Genomic DNA, 17,500 nt, shown 5'->3' with positions numbered 1-17,500 from the left:
TATAAAGACGAAAATGGCATTTGAAAGAACTTCTCCTGAGGACATGTCCAGTGTTCATACCAGCACGTTGCAATAGCTACCCCTCCCCCCACGCCCCGTCCAAAAAAAAAAACTTGTAGTAAATAATAATGCTGGAGAATGGCTTCGCTGTGTCAATATATATTTTTTGTAATTATGTGCGCGTATGCCTCTCTACTTCTACATTGACGTTGGGTCCTATAGAAAGAAATGTGGAAGAGGCAGAGAAGGCGGGGATATGAGGGGAGGTAGAGAGAGAGAGAGAGACAGAGAGAGAGAGACACAGAGAGACAGAGAGAGAGAGAGACAGACAGAGACAGACAGACAGACAGAGACAGACAGCGGAAACGAGAAAAAGACACAGGCAGTTAAGCATTTGTTGAACAGTTTAACTGACACGTAAACAAAACTGTTTTTAGTTCTAAGACTTTTAAGTTTAGGTGTCTTCCAGTTGGTAAAAGGTCATAGTATTTTTGCAGAGTACAGTGTGGCTACTGTCATTTGAGATCAGTTAGTATTTCTTTTACGAAGTCCTTTAAGTAATTTCCTGCAACTGTATTTAGAGGGGTTTTTTTGTTTGTTTTGTTTTTCTTCCAAATTTCACCCACATTTTCACCCTCATTTGCCCAGTTTTCCCCAACCCTCCATTCATCCACATCTCCCACCCCTTCTAACCGATAATACTCAGATGTATTCATAAATACTTTAGCAAAATGTCTTCAATCACCGATATGTGTGGCGGGACATTAAACAAAAATTCCTCCTCCTTCTCAGTTAGTATTTGCTGAGGCCATGGCCACTGTCATCAGAGCTCACTTTTTCCATTCCCTGTAACTCGGTGTTCGAAGAGCAGAGTCAGTCTGTCCCCCCTCAATCATGTAATTATGTCGTAGACATTCTCTATCCTGTTCACAACACATTCTTACATTCCTCACTTAAAGCTTCCATACCCGTATATAGAATAGAACACACACACCCACACACACACACACACACATATATCTATATATATATACATATATATATATATATATATATATATATATATATATATATATTGATTCAATAAAACATGTGTTGAAGCTCATAGCTTTTTACAAACGATACATTTAGGGTCAGACATTTTGGTGTGTGAAGAATATCGGTATATTGTTATAATTCATTGTCCGTTTTGGGTTGTTTTTTTCATGGCCTGACTAAGCGCGCTGGGTTACGCTGCTGGTCAGGCATCTGCTTGGCAGATGTGGTGTATCGTATATGGATTGGTCCGAATGCAGTGATGCCTCCTTGAGCTACTGAAACTGAAACTGAAACATTGTCTGTCCTTTAGATACGTTTTCTCATTCACACGCTCAACTTTAACACCACGAATAACCGCCCCACCCCCACCCCCCAAAAAACAAAAAACAAAAAAGAAAAAAAACAAAAAAGTCTGGTACAGTGGACGGATGTTTTTGTGGTGTTTTTTTTCTTCTGCGCATTGAAATTCAAAATGAATAGTTTTCCTCGAACAGGCAAAAGCATTTCCTCAGTCGGTTAAATCAAATGCACACGTTCAAAATAAATATGAAAGATATAAATATATATAATATAAAAACAATAACACACACACACACACACACACACACACACACACACACACACACACACACACACACACACACACACACACAAAGAGAGAGAGAGAACACTGAACACTGAACACTGAAATGTTTAATGTCATTACCTGTAAAGCTCTAGTGACATGGTAGGTACAAATCAGAACAAAAATGGTGCTAAACAAATAAAATGGAACAGAAAGGAAAAACATAATCAAAGTAAACTATACTACTAAGGGATAAGCGGCACTTTGGTACTTTGGCATCATATCTTCTTTTTCTGTCATCAGTATGCCGAGCAAATCTTTTCTCTGCACTGGAGCTGTATTGAAAAGGGTACAGTTTTTTTTCTCAATTCTTCGTATCTTTTGCAGTTAAATATGAAATGGTTTTCATCTTCTGGGCTTTCGCCACACATTGGGCAAGGGGATGTTTGCTACGTCTGAATCGAACCATCTTCTGTTGGCATTCAGTCCAAGTGCTCTCAATCTGAGCCTCGCAAAACAGATTCTGTGCCACTTGTTTGTTACGATCTTGATATATTTCTCTGTTTGAAAAATTGATTTAAATGAATAGAACCATTTAAACCTATCATTGCTCTCTATTTCTTTATGCCAGTTTTGTTTGTAACATGCTATAAGTCTATATTTAAATTCCGATACAAAGCCGCTGTCGTGCCCTACTCCATGGCACATCCAAACGAGACCGAATCCATGTTTCGTTAGTGTTTTCTTGATGTAGAATACCCAGTTCTGTTTGCCCTTCTCCTCTTGCAGTAGCAGCATCTCGTATGCTTGCCTACATAGTCGTGATGTTGGCAGTCTAGTGAGTTTGAGCCAATAGTTCATGCATTTTACAAATGATTTGATATGCAATGGGTACCTGCCAGTTTCGCCATACATTATAGTGTTTGATGAATGTAATGGGACACCAAGAAAGCGCTTCATTACAAAAGTATGTACTCTTTCCATTTAATTATTTGTCATGAATCCCCACATTTCCGCTCAATTTGGTTCAATTTGTGTGTCGAAAAGTTTCCAGAAAAGCTGTGCATCAGTCGACCGTAGTCTCCTGAGTGATTTTATAATTTGGATTACACCTTTTCCCCCCTTTTTTATTTGCTTCATCCCACGCAGACGTCAAACTCAATTTAGTTGTAAACAGGGAGAGAGAGAGAGAGAGAGAGAGAGAGACGCACGCACGCACGCATGCACGCGCACACGCTTACACACACACACACACACACACACGCGTGCGCGCGCGCGCACACACACACACACACACAGATAGCAACACACACACATACGCACGCACACTCACACGCTTACACACACACTCACACACACACACACACACACACACACACACACACACACACACAAACACAACCTCCTCCTCTCTTTCACGCACACGCACACGCTACACATGCACACACACGCGCGCGCACACACACACACACACACACACACACACACACACACATACCCTCCTCCTCTCTTTCACGCACACACACACGCTTACACACGCACACACACACACACACACACACACACACACACACACACACACACACACACACACATAGGGGGGTTGGGTCAGATGGACCCACCGACTTTTCCTGCACTTTTAAGCCCACATAATATCTTTTTTTTCAAAACAGGCAGTATCGATCCGTGCACATGACATAAATGTGTGTATATAACCAAGACCTTCGCGTTCGTAATAGACCTCTTCCTTCAGACGAGAGAAAAAAAAATAATAAAAGGGGGTTGTCGAAAAACTGAAATTGTGGCTTCTGAAAGCGAATCCCGAACAATCCGTAATTTATTATGCTGTGCGCGCTTTACAGACTGCCAGAGCCGCTTCCCTGCTTCCACCTCCTACATACACACACGCGCGCGCGCGCACACACACACACGCACACACACACACACACACACACACGCACACACACACCCACACACACACACACACACACACACACACGCACACTCACACACACACACACACACACACACACACACACACGCATCACACTTCGCCCACACGGAATTAGCAGCTAGCCGGAAGAAAGAGAGAAGTGTGTGTGTGTGTGTGTGTGTGTGTGTGTGTGTGTGTGTGTGTGTGTGTGTGTGTGTGTGTGTGTTGTGGTGTGGTGTGTCGTAGTGTGTGTGTGTGTGCGTGTGTGTGTGTGTGTGTGTGTGTGTGAGTGAGTGAGTGCGCCCTCGTGCGCGAAGCATAGATATGTGCGTTTGTGTATGCGTGCCTGTGTGCGTGCGTGCGTATGAAGGGTATGCGGGGAACAAGGATTGGATGGGGAGGTGTGGGACTAATTGTTAATTAACTGGCCTGAATATGCATCCCCTTGGATAAAAAATCATGTCCATTGCCTGCGATTTGGACTTGTCCATTGTGCGAAAATACTGACGTACGCATTTGCTTAATGATCAACCCATTCCTGAACGAGCAAAACGAATAAAAGTAACTTTTGTTTTCGTTTCTGAGTACTGTTGTATATACATTGCTTTAAATTTCTCATGTTTTTCATGGTTAATTTTCCATTCCAAACCTCCAACAAGAATGTGCATTTGTGATAAAGTATATTTATGATTGAGGACAAAATGCGGTGTGAGTGAGTGAGTGAGTGAGAGAGAGAGAGAGAGTGTGTGTGTGTGTGTGTGTGTGTGAGAGAGAGAGAGTTTAGTTAGATTCTCTCTTTCCACCCTTTCCAACCCACTCCGAACTTTTTTTTTTAATGTTTCTTTCCTTTTCTTGGATTATCATAGTTATGTTAGATTATAGAGCCTTTCTTCCAACACGGAAGAGATATAGGGTTGGGAAGCTAGGTTTGTTTTTCATGTGTGTGTGTGTGTGTGTTCGGATTTTGTTTGATTGGTTGTTGTTGTTGTTTTGTTTGTTGAAAACGTTGATGTTTTTGTTTTATTTTGTTTTGTTTATGTTGTTGATTTATAGATAGGTGGTGAAAGGGGGGGGGGGAGATTGAGTAGGGGAGGGAGGGGGGTCAGTGGGGGAGGTTGTCGTAAATTGGAGAGCGGATTTACCAGCTCATTTTTTGTCTAGTGTTCATCTTGGATTCCTATATTGTGTTTTTTGTTTTGTTTTGTTTTGTTTTGGTTTTTTTGTTTTTTTGCGAAGAAGATGCTCCAAACGAGCCCAGAGCTTTAGGAGATATACAAACTGCTGCCACAACAAACTATCAGAGCTTTAGGAGATATACAAACTGCTGCCACAACAAACTATCAGAGCTTTAGGAGATATACAAACTGCTGCCACAACAAACTATCGTTAGAAATGAGCGGCGTGGGTGTATAGCCGCTGAAACGGTGCAGATGATGGGGCAGCAAAAAAACAACAACAACAACAAACATACAAAAAAACTATCGTTAGAATGTATTAACTTTTTAACACTCGTGAGTACGTGTGTCATTTTTCTTATTTCTGTATATATACATACATATATAAAGACCTCCTCTACGGAGAACTTGCGCTGGGAAAACGTCCCACAGGCAGACCACAGCTGCGATTCAAAGACGTGTGCAAGAGGGACCTAAAAGCCTTGAACATCGACCAGAACAACTGGGAAGCAACAGCCCTCGAACGGTCAGCCTGGAGACAGACTGTGCAGAAAAGGTCTTTCAAAGTTCGAAGAGACACTCGCTCAGCAGCACGAGGAAAAGAGAATGAGAAGAAAGGCTGCAGCCCAGGCAGACAGACCAGCGTCAGCAGACTTCATCTGTGCCCTCTGCCACAGGGACTGTCATTCCCGCGTCGGACTGGCCAGCCACACCCGACGCTGTACCAGAATAAACACCTAGAGCGCAACTCCATAGTCTTCCGAGACTGAAGGATGCCTACATATACATATATAAGAAGGGAAGGACAGTAAAAAAAAAAAAATGATAACAAAGATAAAAATAATAATGAGAGAAGAGAGACAGGGAAAAAGAAAGGAAAGGAGACAGGGTGCATGGGCAGACAGAGAGACAGAGAGTGAAACAAACGCCACAGTCACGCACACACATACACGCACTCTCTCTGTCTGTGTCTCTGTCTCTGTCTATGTCTCTCTCTCTCTCTCTCTCTCTCTCTCTCTCTTTCTCACATACACACACACACACGCACGCATGCACGCGCGCACACTCACACACACACAAAGAGAGAGAGAGAGAGAGTGAAACAGAGAAACAAGAGAGAGAGAAACAGAGAGACATACAGACAGACAGACAGACCGACGGACAGCCAGCCAGACAGCCAGACAGACAGACAGACAGACTCAACCTGCACTTTGGTCCGTATCACCATAATTCCCGAAAATCAGCAAATATCGACACGGCGCTCCCTCTTTGTGTCCAATGCTTGCGCCATTACAAACCATTTACCTCCACAGGAAAAATGATACACCACGTTATATATTGGAGGGAAAAGGGGGGCGGGGAGGGTGGGACGGGGGGGGCAGGAATGGAGGAGGCCGTGAGGGGGGGGGGGGCGAGTGGTGTGTGTGTGTGTGTGTGGGGGGGGGGGTATTTGAAATTATGCTGTATGCTACGGCGAATTCCAAACAATCCATAATCATGAGGACGGCGTTTTTCACAGAATGCCAGAGCCATTAGTGGGGGACTGAGAGAGCAATCAGCCTCACAAGAGGGGGCGGGGGGTGTGGGGTGGGGAGGGTGGGGGGTTGGAGGAGGAGGAGGGGGAGGAGAGGGGGTGGGGTGGGGTCGGTGAAGGAAGACTTGAGGGATGAGGAGGGGGAGGGGGGGGGGAGGATATATGGTGAAGGATGCAAGGGTGGTGGTAGTGGTGGTGGGGTTGGTGCCGATGAATTGACGTGAATGTACGTCGTTTGAAGATGCTCAATGACAATGTTCAGGGGTATTGTGGATTTGGAATACATTTTGGGAAGAGGGAGGGAAGAAGATGGAGAGACAGACAGACAGACAGACAGGCAGGCAGGCAGAGAGAGACTGGGGGAGAGGGAGAGAGGGAAAGCATCTCTGTGTGTGTGTGTGTGTGTGTGTGTGTGTGTGTGTGTGTGTGTGTGTGTGTGTGTTCATGAAAAATGCGCGAGCGCGGGTAAGTGCAGTAAATCTTGAACCGAATGATTTGTTTGTTGCGTTTTGTTATTTCCCTTCCCCTCAAAACAAAACAAAACAAAACAAAAAAAAACAAACAAAAAAAAAACACACACCCAAAAACAAAACAACAACAAGAAACCTAACACGCGTTACACTTTGAAAGGAAGCAGCAAAGAAGGCAGTATGTGAAGAGAGAGACAGAGACAGAGACAAAGAAAGAGAGAGACATAGCCAGAGGGACATAACAGAAAGAGAGAAACAGAGACAGAGGCACACACAGAGAAACAGAGACAAAGATAGAGAAACAGACAGAGACACAGAGACATAGCCAGATGGACATAACAGAAAGAGAGAAACAGTGACAGAGACACACACACAGAGACAGAGCCACAGGGACATAACAGACAGAGAGAAACAGAGACACAGAGAGAGAGAGAGACAGAGAGACATAACAGAAAGAGAGAAACAGTGACAGAGACACACACACAGAGACAGAGCCACAGGGACATAACAGACAGAGAGAAACAGAGACACACAGAGAGAGAGAGACAGAGAGACATAACAGAAACAGAGACAGAGACACACAGAGAGAAAGACAGACAGACAGAGCCAGAGGGACAGACAGAGAGAAACAGAGACAGACAGGCAGAAAGAGAGAGAACAAGAAAGCGAGAGATCGCGAGAGACGAGCAGGAGTTCAAAACAAGTCAACGCAGACAACCAAAATCCGGGTTTGTTTTTTTTTGTTTTGTTTATCAAATAGTAAAGAGTGGTAACTCTCTCCATTACACAACTTCAAGTCAGTGCTGCTTACGCTACCGATTCAGCTAGCACACAGGTAAATAAAAGGTACATTGGAACAAACCCAGACACTTCCTCAAAACAGGAAGCGCCGGGCCTGTCCTTATACCAATCATTTGACATGTGCACACAGCAGCAAAGTCAGAAGAAATGTGCAAACACAAATCAGCTTTTATTCAAGACTGGCATAGCCTCTTTAATAATATTTGTATAATTTGTTTTGTTTTTTTGTTTTTTACAAAGGACCCCACCACCCTCCTACCAACCAACACCACACCATAGCTCCCCCCCCCCCACCCCCCCCCCCCCCCCCCCCACCAGACCACTAACGCCAAACTTTCACCCCTACGCCCCCCACATCCCGAACCCCCCCTAAACTCCCTAATACAGCCTCCACAGCCTCCTGCCCCCCCCTCCCCCTCCACCTCCCCACCCACACCCCCACCCCACAGCACTGGGCGACAAGTGTTGGGAGCAGCACAAGGCCAAGCAGTGACGCATTGTTCTGGTCAGGGTGCAATATGGATCGGGTCGGGACCCCCCCCCCCACCCACCCACCACCCCCCTCTTCCTTCCTTCCCTGCGGGACGACAGCCAGGGCCGGATCCTGGTGTGTGTGTGTGTGTGTGTGTGTGTGTGTGTGCGTGCTGGTCGCTGTGTGCATACGCGCACGCACAAATGCGCGCGCGCACACACATGCACGCTGACATCCACACAGGCAAGCACACACACGCGCGCGCGTGGGTACGCACACACACACACACACACACACACACACACACACATAGGCACAGGCACGCACACAAACACACACACACGCGCGCGCACATGCACACATGTACACTCACACATACACACCCACCCTTACCCACCACACACCACACAAACGTATGCACACGCACATAAGCACTCACACAAAGACACGCGCGCTCGCACACACACACACACACACACACACACACACACACACACACACACACACACACACACCAGGATCCGACAAGACGGATCCCTTGATGCAAAACAAAAACCTCCCAACCCCCACCGAAGCACTTCAGCTCAGGTCTGCTGTCTCCTATGGTACACTGGCCTGGTCAAAAGCTGAAGAAAGGGATGCACCATTCTTTGCGGAAATTTTTTTTTTTGCGTCATTTCTCTCAGATGTACTCTGTGGTGGAAAGCTGAGTGTCCCACAGAACAAGCAAATCCCCGATCAACACACACACACACGCACACACACACACACACACACACACACACACACACACACACACACACGCAACACGCAGCACGCATACACACAGAGAGAGACAGAGAGAGAGACACAGAGAGAGAGAGCACACAACTAGTCACCGTCTTATTGTCTGTGAGAGCTTAAAAAGACAAAACAGCCTTTAATAGCAACCACGTATTATTCACACACACACACACACACACACACACACACACACACACACGCACGCACGCACGCACGCACGCACGCACGCACGCAAGCAATCAGACGATCATGCGCAAACCCTACACAGTAGACATGTTCAGACGTAACAGAGACAACTTTAGTGATAGATGGATAGATAGATAGATTCATACAAACAAAGAAACATACATACATACAGACAGACAGACAGACAGACGACATACAGCCATAAATACACTGGTACTGAACTAGTTACATACATACATACATACATACATACATACATTGCCACAGAACTAGCAAACCATCGATCCCCCTAGTAATCGATTGATCAGAAAACAACTAACCACCTCCACCCCTCCAAACCCGATCACCACCACCACCACCACCCAACCCCACCCTCCACCCCCCACCCCGAAAATAAAAAGAAATTGACCACCCACCTTCCTCGTGTCATGAATAACTAATTAGTTAGCTAGCCATACCCCCATTTTAATCAAACGTGATGCTGTCAACAACAAAAGCAAAAAAAAAAAAAAAAAAAAAAAATCAACATGCCAGACACGCACGTCAGTCAACTGGCAAAGTGGGCGGGGCCAGTTGGCGCGTGCTGGCCACAGGTGGTCGCTTCATTACCGTCGCCCCTGTCACTTCCTTACTGCACTGCAGACTAGTAAGTTAATCAGTTGGGGGTTTACGCTGAGTGCGCGCTGTGGACCGGACCGGACGCTGTTGTGTGTGAAGATTTATCCTCCTTCCACACCGGAAAACGCTGACACTGACAGATTTTGATGATGGCATTTGACATGTGGGGGGGGGGGGGGGGGGGGGACTGGTGGTGGTGGTGGGGGGGTGCGGGGTGGAGTGGAGGGGTGGGAAGGGTGTGTGTGTGTGTGTGTGTGTGTGTGTGTGTGTGTGTGTGTGTGTGTGTGTGTCTGTATGGCTGTGTGTGTTTGTGTGTGTGTGACTGTGTGTGTGTTGGCATGTGTGTGTGTGTATGTGTGTGTGTGTGTGTCTGTCTGTCTGTATGACTGTGTGTTTATGTGTCTGTATGACTGTGTGTTAGTGTGTCTGTATGACTGTGTGTTTGTGTGTCTGTGTGTGTCTGCGTGGTGGGAGGGTGAGGGGGGGGAGGTCTCTGTGTCTGTCTGTGCACGCACACGCACATTCTCTCTCTCTCTCTCTCTCTCTCTCTCTCTCTCTCTCTCTCACACACACACACACACACACACACACACACACACACACACACACAATCTCCGATGCAAATGAAGGGTACAAAGAAAAGCGCCAATGACCCTTGGGGAGAGGAGGGGGTGTTGGAGTTGGGGGGGGGGGGGACCGGTCCTGATGTTACATCGGCCGTTTCGCGATGTACCTTCCGTTTCCCCTCCTTTCGATTTCTCCTTTTCTCGTTTCAAGTGTACACGATGCCTGCGCTTTCTTCCCGTCTCTTGCATCGCTAATTCTGTCAGTTCGTTTCTTTTCTTCGCTTTGAAGGGTTTCGACAGATCGACTCTTTCTCTCTCTCTCTTTCTTTCTCTGTTCTGGGTCTTTGTCTTTCTGTTGGTCTGTCTGTCTCTGTCGCTCTCTCTCTCTCTCTCTGTCTCTCTTTCTGTGTCTCTGTCTCTTTTTCTGTGTCTCTGTCTCTCTCTGTGTCTGTCTATCTGTCTGTCTCTCTCTCTCTTTCTCTCTCTCACTGTGTCTCTGTCTCTGTCTGTCTGTCTTCTCTCTCTCTCTCTCTCTTTCTGTGTCTCTGTCTCTTTCTGTCTGACTGTCTGTCTGTTTCTCTCTCTCTCTCCCTCTCTATTTCTGTATGTGAGTATGTGTGTGTGTGTGTGTGTGTGTGTGTGTGTGTGTGCGTATGTGTACATGTTGTTGCTGGTGATGTTGTTGTTGTTGTTGTTGTCGTTGCCGTAGGTAATTACAAACCTTTGTAAAAGAGAACGGTTGTTGTTGTTTTTTTCTAAACCTTTTCTTTCAAGTTCTTCTCATTCATTTTGAAAATGGCACAGAAATTCTCTCTCTCCCTCTCTCTGTCCCTCTCTCTCTCTCCATCCAATCTATATATCGAAAGACAAGAGACATTCGCGCGCTGCGTTCTTGTCTGTGAAGAAGGAATGACTTGACTTTAGTGTCTTCCATTAACATCGTGGCTAGCAGGAGCTAATGACGCGAAGCACCGTTTGTGAAGACGTCAAGTTTGGGGAAACAATTCTGGCCTCTGTTCATTGGTTGATGTTCCTGTCCATCAAGCTGACTGTTGGCCCAGTGGACCATGCTTCCGGTTTGGACGTTAGAAGATCTTGGATAATAAGATCATTATGGTGTTGAACAGTTCCGTTTAAAAGTCATTGACAAAGAAAAGATGTGTTTGACTTTCTGAGAAAATAGAAGTTTGATATCTACTACTTACTGCAAGAAACGCATTGGAAATTTGATTCTGAAAATTATATAAGATCCGTTTTGGGTGATCTATGATATATATATATATATATATATATATATATATATATGTGTGTGTGTGTGTGTGTGTGTGTGTGTGTGTGTGTGTGTGTGTGTGTGTGTGTGTGTGTGAATATGATATGTAATGAATCCTGGGCAATGAATGGTGTTGAAAAATCTACAGTATTTTGTGCAAGAATGTGGCATGTACGAGTTTGTCTGGACAAGAACAAAAATGTCGATGTTATTTCTGGATGCACGTGCAGGCAGACAGACAGGAAGGAGAACGGTAAGGGGCGTCAGCCATTGTCCCGCCCATTTTCCTTCGGGGCACCAGACTTTGGCGACATCCTCTAAACCCGGTGAGTGGCCTGCCCCTGGTTAGCCACCGCAACAGGAATCAACAGCTCTACAAATATTCAGTCTTTCCTCTGTTTTTTTTTTTTTTTAAATTTATTTATTTAGCTGTATTTAGTGTCTTCGGTGTGTTAGCTTACTTATGAACTTCAGGATCAATGTCCTCAGTTAGCGCAGTGATCTCGGTGGGAGCTTACTGTAAATATACATCTAATGCGTCGTGCTGTGTCTCTGGGGTAAACCATTGTACCGGCGACCATCCCTTGGAATTTACAGAACACTTCAACCGGGGTTCCTACACTTTGTTTTGTGCTCTGGGGAATTTTTCATCGATTTTCATAGGTACCTTTATCTTTTTTAGATTATGATAGAAATGATAATAATCCAAATAATAATAATAATAATATCATTTATTTTTTTGTCTAATATAATCATCTTAGATGAACAGACTATAAATAAATAAACGAATCTATACCAGGGGGAACATCGGAGAAGCCTGCTCACATGACTCTCTCCCACCCACCCACCCATCCACCCACCCTTAAAATCAAGCAACAACAGCAACAATATACCACCGCTAATAACAAGAAAACCAACCGCGATAATAACAACAACAAAAAATTAAATGAATAATTCTGTTTTACACCCCATAACCACTGTAAAACAATTAAAACATTTTTTTTCAGAAAAAAAAGAAACAAACATGAAAGAATTATGAGGTGGAAACAAAAAAACACACCAAAGAAGTTTTAGGGAAGAGAGAGAGAAAAAAAAACAAAATCCACCACCACCAAATCAGCACCAGCTATTTCCAAAACCTCCAGGGAACCTTACTTCATTTCCGTTAACAACCAAAGCAGCAGGGAGGTTGGGGGATTGGGGGGGGTGGGGGGGGCGAGGGGGGGGGGGGAGGAAGGAGAAGAGTGTTCGTTTTTACACGAAATCGATGGTAGGTAATCGTGAACCTCTCCCACAAGATTTAAGACAATCCAACAGGCTTCCACCGTTACTATAGTGATCCCATATAAGTAACCAGGAATCACACATAACCAAGAAGCGGAAGAGACGAAAGCCTGTCCAATCATGTAGGATACAGACCCAGTTAATCACGGTGGCCCACCCCCCCGTGGGGGCCTTTCAAGACAAAGTATGAAGGAACTACTTTGTTGATGAACGGCGGCACAGAACTCAGCGGGTCGATGTGTGTGTGTGTGTGTGTGTGTGTGTGTGTGTGTGTGTGTGTGTGTGTTGTGTGTGTGTGTGTTGTGTGTGTGTGTTTGTGTGTGTGTGTGTGTGTGTGTGAGAGAGAGAGAGAGTGTGTATGTGTGTTTGTGTGTGTGTGGTTGTGTGTGTGTGTGTGTGTGTGTGTGTGTGTGTGTTGTGTGTGTGTGTTGTGTATGTGTGTGTTTGTGTGTGTTTTGTGTTGTGGGTGTGGGTGTGTTGTGTATATGTGTGTGTGTGTGTGTGTGTGTGGTGTGTTGTGTGTGTGTGTGTGTGTGTGTGTGTTGTGTATGTGTGTGTGTTTGTGTGTGTGTTGTGTATGTGTGTGTGTGTGTTTGTGTGTGTGTTGTGTTGTGTGTGTGTGTGTGTGTGTGTGTGTGTGTTTGTGTGTGTGGTTGTGTGTGTGTGTGTGTGTGTGTGTGTGTGTGTGTGTGTGTGTGTGTGTGTGTGTGTGAGTGTGTGTGTGGTAGAGAACTGACCTGATTGGCAGGGCTGGACTGCCCAACAGAGAACTGTGACTGGCTTTTTGTCCGACTACTGGTGTGAATCACCAACGTTGATGTTGTTGTCGATGATGATGTTGTTGTACTTCTTCTTCTTCTTCTTCTTCTTCTTCTTCTTCTTCTTCTTCTTCTTCTTCTTCTTCTTCTTCTTCTTCTCCTCCTCCTCCTCCTTTTACTTCTCTTCCTCCTTCCTCCATCTCATGCTCTTCTTCTTCTTTTCTTTTCTTCTTCTTTTTCTCGTTTTACTTCTCTACCTCCTCGTCCTCTTCCTCCTCTTTGTCCTCCTCCTCCTTCTCCTCTTCTTCCTCCTTTTTTTTCATCTTCTTCTTCTTCTTCTTCTCCTTCTCCATCAGCATCGTTCTGACAGCTTGTGGAAGAAAATTTTTAAAAACAACAACAAAAAAACAACGTAAATGGACTGACAAGGATTTTGTATAAAAAAAGACAGATAACTAAAATAAGCAGAACGTGTATTTAAATAAGATGAGTTTTTGTCGTTAAAAGTTTGACAAGTTTTGACACGAAGCGCTTTTGACCAGTTAAAGCGCAGTGAGATCAGAGATGAGTGGAGATGATTCAAGTCGCTCACACTCACATTATATATACATATATATATATATATATATATATATATATATATATATATATATATATACATGATAGTAAGTCGTGTCCGACTATGACCATCAGAACAGCAGAGGAGGCAACTGCTGTTCCGACTATTTGGGCTAGAATTCGATTATAGTGGAGAGTGTCTTGCCCAAGTACATCCCCACTCTCTCGGCCAAGAGGGTTTTGGGACAGTCGGCGTTGGGATACATTCACATTATTGTCTTGGAATTAGAGAAACTACGTTGTTCTTTTTACTTGTCTGTCTGTCTGTCTGCCTACTTGTCTGTCTGTCTATCTGCCTGTCTGTCTCCCTCTGTCTCTGTCTCTGTCTATCTCTGTCTCTGTCTGTCTCTCTCTCTCTCTCACACACACACACACACACACACACACACACCACGCGCGCACACACGCACACACGCACACACGCACAAACACACACACACACACACACACACACACACACACACACACACACACTACGCTGGTTTTCAAAATTAAGTTTCAAGAAGGTGTCAAAGCCTACGGACTGATCCATATTCGCTACTCCACGTCTTCCTGACCTTCGCGTTAACCCAACGGGCTGGTTGAACCCAACAAAAGTTGCATCATTTCCAAACGGAACCGCTCAGAGGAAGGTGGCAGAATGGTTAAGACGCTCAGCTGCCAATACAGAGAGTCCGTGAGGGTGTGGGTTCGAATCCCGCTCTCGCCCTTTCTCCTAAGTTTGACTGGAAAATCAAACTGAGCGTCTAGTCTTTCGGATGAGACGATAAACCGAGGTCCCGTGTGCAGCACGCACTTGGCGCACTGAAAAAGAACCCATGGCAACGAGAGTGTTGTCCTCTGGCGAAATTACGTAAAATGAAATCCACTTTCATAGGTACACAAATATGTAAGCATGCACTCAAGGCCTGACTAAGCGCGTTGGGTTATGCTGCTGGTCAGGCATCTGCTCAACAGATGTGGTGTAGCGTGTATGGATTTGTCCGAACGCAGTGACGCCTCCTTGAGAAAGTGAAACTGAAACTGAAACCGCTCAGATGGCCTGTGGTGTTCCACGACACCAGAACGGCACGCGTCTGTTCTTTGAGGGCGGTCAGTCAGTCAGTCAGTCAGTCAGTCAAGCAGATCAGTGATTTCGGGCCAGGCACTCATCATGTCAATGCCTGTCGATGGAGATTTCACACCGATGCTGACCGACCATTTTACAACCCGTCCGCCATCCACCCACCCACCCACCCACCCGCCAAAGTGATAAACATGCCACGCGCAAAGCCATTACCTTCAACGTCCCGTAACGTACCCACCCGCTTCCCACCGATAACACAGCGTTCGGTTCTCCCTGTGATCGTTATTATTTCATAACGTTCCCCCCCCTGCGCCCAGCCACTTTTGTTCCCGGAGATTAGCGAGGTGTCGGACCACCGCCCACTCGCTGTAACTTTTCGCCATAATACTCTCAACTCTCCACTGACCGGGAGAGCATGAGAGAGGCTGTTGGCTTGCATGGTTCCGATAGCTAACAGGAAAGAGTGATGGGAGGAGGAGGAGGAGGAGGAGGAGGAAGAGGAGGAGCAGCTGAAATTGCAGTACTTAAAAATCAGACCTGCTCATTGGTTACACACGCTTGTTGGGGAGAAAGCCTCCCCCACTCCCCCCTGGCTCTCCCCAGAGTGGGAGAAGGAGGGTGAGGGAGAGGGGAGGGGAAGGGGATTTCCACCCACGTAGGGAAGTGTCTCCAATGACCACCAGCGAAATACGATCAAAGATGTGAAAGACTGAGGGGGGAAACCAATCGGGGAAAGTGGTGTTACGGTTGTTCGGGCAGGAGGGAGCGAGAGCTTGACAAACATTCCCCCCCCCAACCCCCATCCCCATCCCCCCGTCCCCCCCCCACACACACACACACTCCATCCCCAATCCCCACTAACCTTCCCATCCCCCTCCCCCCTTCTCATCTGTTTGGGTCAAGTTTAAGCTGCATTTCATTCGGCAAATGCCCTCAGGGGAGAAGGACGGGTAGGGGGGTGAGGGGGGATTGGGGGTGGGGGGTGGGGGGCTTTGATGGATAGACTGACTGAGGGACGGGAGGGCTGACCATGCGGCAGTCATTTTGGGGAAGTGCCTGCCCGTCTGTCTGCCTCTGGAGACCTTGAGTTGTGGTTCCCGAACCTCTGATGGATAGTCACTACCATCTGTAGGTCCTTTCTCTCTTCCGTCCTGCCTGCCTTCCTTTCTTCCTACCGGCCTTCCTTCCTTCCTTCCATCCTTCCTTTCCGTTCTTTCTTTCCTCACCCCTCCCTTTGTTAGCTTCTGAGTAGACACTTTGACAGTTTGATACTTTTCTGTCGTTAGGTTAAAAGCTAGTGTGACAGGGATGGGTGGAAAGGGAGCTGTGTCTTTTCCCCCAGTCTCTAGATTCCAAAGTTTGAACAGAACAAGGCCGGAAAGCTGAAGAGATATAGCAAGTATTTTAAGATGCAACAAAAAGACGCATCATGCAAACCACTTGCCCAGATTCGTTAGTTTAGAATATTCTTTAACTTCTCATATAGTACCCGAAAGAAAATACTGTTTATTGATTATTGAGTATTTGGATCTATAGTTCTCTTTTTTTTCCCCACGTATTTACTGCCGAAGAGCTTCTGAGTATACTGTCCGTGAAAGTGGTGGAAGCGTCATGCAACAAGCATAGGGATGGCTTGGAGCCACTGAAATAGCAAGGTCTGTGGTTGGAGCCAAGGCCCTTCACTCGGACGCGCGCGTGTATTACTCTGTCTCTGTTTCTGCCACTGTCGTTGTCTTTGTTTCATACCCCCCGCCCCCCTCCCCCCCCCGCCGCCGCCACACACACACACACACACACACACTCTCTCTCTCTCCCTTCAGTATCTATCTGTCTCTCTTTCCATGTCTCTGTCCGTATCCCTGTCTCTGTCTGTCTGTCTGTCTGCCTGTCTGTCATTCTCTCTCCCTTCCTCAGTCTTTTCTAAATCTCAGCATTGCTGGACTGCTTCTTATGATATATCGATAACCTTATCGTAGACAGACAAACCGACATGCTTATAGGCAGACAGAGGAAGAGAATCACACAGAGAGAGAAAGGGAGAGAGAGAGAGAGAGAAAGGGAGGGAGAGAGAGGAGGTTTAACATTTGAGAAGCAACTTTTTTCTTGCAGTGGTTATCGGAGAATGGAAAAAATAACAGCTGCTGTTCTTGGGAGGATCTTCAGACGGCTCTTCAATCATCGGTTGATTGTAAAGATTTTTTTTTTTTTCTCACTTTCTTCCTTTTTTTTGTGTTGAATTTCCGCAAGTGTGTTTCTTTTCCCATCTTACACTCCACTCTTAAAAATATGTTCTGTCTGTCACGCCAACGTCATTCTGGTTGTCACGTGGAATTCACTGTCAGACATTTTTGTGTTTAAAAAAA

At 45.8% G+C, this 17,500-nt stretch overlaps 1 protein-coding gene across 1 annotated transcript in view; it reads left to right on the top strand.

Annotated features, from left to right (window-relative positions):
* The window catches only part of LOC143293450 (uncharacterized), a 304,192-nt gene that overhangs the window by 95,747 nt on the left and 190,945 nt on the right, over positions 1 to 17,500 (top strand). The gene's annotated exons all lie outside the window — the stretch shown is intronic.

The sequence above is a fragment of the Babylonia areolata genome, chromosome 19 (genome assembly GCF_041734735.1).
Source record: "Babylonia areolata isolate BAREFJ2019XMU chromosome 19, ASM4173473v1, whole genome shotgun sequence".
In the NCBI taxonomy this organism is placed as follows: Eukaryota; Metazoa; Mollusca; class Gastropoda; order Neogastropoda; family Buccinidae; genus Babylonia; species Babylonia areolata.
The sequence above is the reverse complement of the archived record's forward strand: the minus strand, read 5'-3'. Positions and strand labels throughout refer to the sequence as shown.